The following is a 5,229-nucleotide window of genomic DNA, read 5'->3' on the forward strand; positions in this document are numbered from 1 at the left end:
ACTTCAAAATTTTGTTGTGTAAGTATTGTATTTTCCTACTCATTGTAGGGTTCCTCTTAGAATGATGCATCCCTTTAATGTGGGAGAGGGTCCAGAAAAAGAGGGAGGGAGGGAGGTCGTGTTCTAGAAAGCATGGCGGGAACATTTTTTTTTTTTTTTTTTGCAATCAATATACTAGGTTGGTGGGGGGAGTCTATAAAAATTGCCTTTTAGTCTCAGAATTTAATTTGTGGAGTGAGCCCAAAATCTGATGCAGTCTGGCTTCCTTACTGTGGAATGAAATAAAGAAGTCACCTCCTTTTTAATCTCTTCACTTTTCTCAGAAGAGAATAAGTGTCCGTAAATGAAGTTTGGAGAATCAGAGGGAGAGAATGAATAGTTCACCAACAATGGCATCTGGGCTATTGACTGTTCAGTGCTCTAGGTCCAGGGACACTCCTGAGCATTCTGAGGATATTCATGGTGCTAGCACAGTGCTTTGTCCATATTAAGCATCTCAATGCTAACCCAGACTTGGCAGCTCTGTTTCCAGGGCAACCTCAACACAATGTTATCTGGGTTCACCAGAGATGACCGTGCACCCCACTGTTATTACAGTCAACCTGTGAATTACTTTTCCTTTAGAGATGATGATTTTGTATACTCTTTGGCACAGCTTTCACACATTTTTTAGAAAGTCAGCAGGGTTAAATTTGTATTTGTGGCTTTGGAACAGAATGAAACTAATGCTATTAAGCCTTGACCTTGATCTTAACTTTCATGGTGACAGAGTCAACCAGTCCACTAAATTGGAGGCTCTCCCCCTTCTGAATGCAAATTAGAAAATGGTAATTTGAGCCATTACATGAAGAGAAATTTTGTTTAAAAATTTTAAATTTAATACCTAAAGTTAAATGGTTATACTTCTTACTGATAATGAAAGTATTAACTGTTGGTCACATTTATAGCTATTCTTTCATGTCACTAATCAAGAAGTGGGAATAATACTTCCCACTCTAAAATAGCTCTTCCTAGTTTCAGGAACTCAATTAGCTTTGAGAACTATATGCCCTGAGCTCCAGTCTTTATTTCTTTACTACTGATTTGGGACTGGAAGGGTCAGCTATATGACTCATATTTTCCAAATTCCCTGAAAGTCACAGAAAATATTCCCTTCAAGTCCCATTACATGGTCTATTGTCAAAGTTTCCCCATGGAAATAAGCGGAATATGCTCCAAACGTTAGAGAATCATAGAACAGTGGCACTGGGAGGGCTTTTAAAAAGCATCCCTTTTCCTCTCTCTCTAAATAGATGAACAAATGGAGACCTGCAGAAACCCAGGAATTTGCCCAAAGTCACACAGTCTTGGATTTGGAACTAGAACCCAGACCTCCTGATCCCCACAGCCTTGGGTCCTTCCTCTTGCCCCTGTCAGTGAAAGAAGCTTCACTGTTCTCAGGATCTGGGATACTGACTATGCTGAATGGGCTGGCAAAGAGTGTGGTGAGACAGGGCAAAGTTTAATGGGCATATCAAGGCTGAGAAAAAGAAAAAGTTGTATTTTCCCTAAAGATCTAAAAATAGCCCTGGGAACAGAGAATTTAAGCATTATTGGATAATAGATACTATGGAATTTGTACTATATTTTTTACGCCAAAACATATTTAGTTTTATGTTAATGTCTGCCCCTAAGGATTGAGAGAGAATGAAAAATTTTCAAATGAAAATTTTGATCAGTTAAAGACAATCCTGGAATGCCTAAGAAATGTTTACCCGTCTTCCCCATTTGCCACGCATGGATAAAGGGAAATGAAAATATGTTATAATCCTAGTAGCTTACATCTTAAAAATCTGTGATAACCATTATGGAAGAGGGAAAACTCTCTCATAAACTGATCATACCTTCATCATTTAGAAGCATGTAATAATGTGTTAACTCTGCAGTGGAAAATAGAAAATCTTATGGACTGCATTGATCTTCCTGAGATCTCAGTTTCCCTAAATCATCTCTTAAGTCTTTTCTGTGTAAGCTCCCAGACTTTTCCCAGAATCTTAGAATGAAGGACTAATCAATCCTTTTGGTCCTGAGGAAATAATGGCTGGTTTTCTTCTATATGCAAGCATTTGCTAATCCTCACACATGATTTTGTATTAGCTACACAGGCTGAATACACACCGTGGTGAGAACTGTTTGAATAGAACCATTTATTCTTTGTGATCGTGAAGGAATGAAAGTACAGGTTTGCTTTCGGTCACTTCTTCAGGCCCTTTTGATAAAAACACACTTGTGTAAGACAGCTGTCCAAGATGGAACAATAAATGCATAAGGGATAAGAGTTTGAAAAATGTGAATCAAAAGGGGAAGCCATATCCTTCTGATGCTGCCTCTTCATGACCCCTGGACCCATCCACTTCCTAGTAGACAGACATTCCCACTCCTGTTAGGAACTAGAACAGTGGAGAAACGTGGATCTGGGAAGAGGGACTCTGCCCATCACTGTATCATTACAGCCCAGGAGTGTGTTGCACAGAAATGCCTGTCACAAAAACAAACCCAGCAACTACTTGTGAAACAGTGTTTTGTAGAAAACAGCATCACATGCCAACAACTCAATTATAGAGTCCTGTTTCCACTAAGTGCTCACTACAGTCAACCACTGCACAATGCAGGGCCACCAACCCTGCAGGCAAGTTGAAAATCCACATGTAACATTTGATTCCCCTAAAACCAAACTGCCAATAGCCTGTTATTCATAAATAGTCAACACATATCTTGTATGTTCTATGTGTCATATACATAGTCTTACAGTAAATTAAGCTAGAGAATAGAAAACATCACTAAGAAAATCACAAGGAAGAGAAAATGCATTGCAGTACTCTATTGTATTTATCAAGACTGTAAATTGACATGGGTTTATAAGAATGCCTGCAGACAAGTAGACCTGTGCAATTCACAAATGTTGTTCTAAGGTCGACTGTATATTGATGAATTGGCTTAGTGTAGTCTGCCATGGAGCTAGGAGGGGAAAAGCCTTTCCTTGCATTAGGTTGTAAGTGTAGTTCCAAATTTCTCATTGATCAAAGTCATTCTGTGCCCTCAAATATTAATGCCATCTTCTCGTGTGATAGACAGACTATTTTAAACGTGGTGAGTGGTGTGAATATGGACACTCACCAAGGAAGGATTTGTTACCTCCGATATCAATCCCCTCAGGGACTGCCTCAGCTGTACAGTCACCTTGCCCAAGGGCAGCTTTTTCTTGAGGTCGCTCTTATCCAGTGACTGACAGTGGGGGATGAAGATTAGAGGTTGCCTCTCTCAGCTGATGCAAGACAATTCTATTGTAGCAGGCAATCCCCCCTCCAGAGCTGTCCTTGGGTTGGCTGAGGCATGCTGGCCCTACATTTCTTTTTGCCCAAGTTTGCTTCCCTAATTGCCTTCCAGGGGTGCTGATCCCTAATAAATACCCTACACCATAAGCTCCATCTCAGTGTCTGACTCCTGGGAACCAAGTAACAGTAACTTGATTGGCCTGTAAAAAAAACACAACAAAAACCAGTATATCTAAGCTTTCTAGTTCATTATATGACCATAATATTTAGGGTTCAAAGCAATGTTTCTGTTCACTTTAATTGTGTAGTTTAAAAACAGGTGCTAGTGGGCCTCCCCTTGTGGCACAGGCTGTTGAGCGCTATTCTGTGAAGCTGTCTGCAGCCTCTGCAGGGTCGGTTCGATCCTGGCTGGCCGGCGAAAATCCCACATGGCGAGCAGACCTCTTCTGTCGCACCCGCTGTTCCCCTCAGCAGTGTATTTCATCAATCTGCCTGTTCTGCTCCCCGCTCTGTCTCTGGTGGTGTCCTCTCACCCTCCCGCACATCTGGCCTGCACCCTGTACCCCAGTTCTTGTATAAATAAATAAATAAATCTTTAAAAAAGAAAAGAAATACAATATGTGCTCAAGAAAAAAAAGCAGGTGCTAGTACCTACTGCGTGTCAGCTAGAATGCTGAGTGAAGGAGATCTAGAGGTGAAAAAAACAGCCTCGTTTTTAATATGTGCAGAGGCTAGAGAGGGCGAGAGATGACTGTAATAAGTGCACTGATGACTAATAGAGATAATCCACAAAGCAGATGATCTTCTGTGCTTGGATTTAAAGTGACCATTTTAAAGTAAGGAGATAGGATTTTTAATAATAACATTACCATTTGTATAGCACTTTCAGAGACACTATATCATTTGATTTTCAAAATAGCCTTATGAGGTATACTAATTATTATTAAAAAAATCTCACAGACAAAAATGGGAGGTTTCCTCCTAATGTCAAAGTCTGTGCTTCCTTTCTTATTCTAAAACAGCCTTTTTCTTTTATTCTAAAGCTTGTGAACCGAAGGAAAGGACCAACAAACCACTTCATATTGGTATCGGCCAGTTCTCATTAGCAAACTGTGATCCCAGAATGTGAGGAACTTGTTGGCACAAAGCATACAGGAACTTGGCCTGATAGAAATTTAGAGAATATACTATTCAATATAAATTCATGGAGAAAATAAATGCATTCTAAATCACATATGAAACTAAAGTTGTGCTTTACAGTTTACAGTCCTACGTGGCTGTAATCTTTTGAATAGCTTCTATATCCCAGTGTTAAACAGATATTCCAATTTGAATGATTTACTTAAGAGATGTTGACAAAACAAACCCTAGAAGTCTGACTGTAGAATTGAAGGTACCAGAGGAGGAGGAAGATGTGGATGAGGGGCTCTTGGGGGTAGCCCAATGGACTACAGTGAAGGATTATATGCTATGGAAATAAAATTAAAGATGTAAGTTCTCTTCTTATAAGAGATAACCCTGGTTGCGACCCATGGCGCAGGGACGCGCCTGGCAGATGCACCATATTTAAGATGGAATTCTGTGCCCTTCCAGACCTCACCAAAGCTGTTGTGTGGAACTGAAAAAGGGCTGTCCCCACAGTCAGAGGTGAGCTGAAGGCGCCCACAAGCCAGGCTCCACTTGGCAGAGAGTCAGAGCCCAGGGGGGATCCAGCTATTTGGAGCCCAGTGGGTGATCCAGCCACTGCCAGGGCAGTCTGTGGGACCTCAAGACCCACCTCTGGAATTAAACAAATACAGAAGGAGGAGATTTTCAGGGACAGTGACCATTAACATATCCATAATACCACTGCCCTACTGGACTTCTGGCATAACAGTATTGGACTCGATTGGACCACCAGTTCCCGACATCCCAA

This window comes from Talpa occidentalis, unplaced genomic scaffold (assembly GCF_014898055.3).
Source record: "Talpa occidentalis isolate TD23 unplaced genomic scaffold, MPIMG_talOcc4v2.1 talOcc4.15, whole genome shotgun sequence".
Taxonomy (NCBI): Eukaryota; Metazoa; Chordata; class Mammalia; order Eulipotyphla; family Talpidae; genus Talpa; species Talpa occidentalis.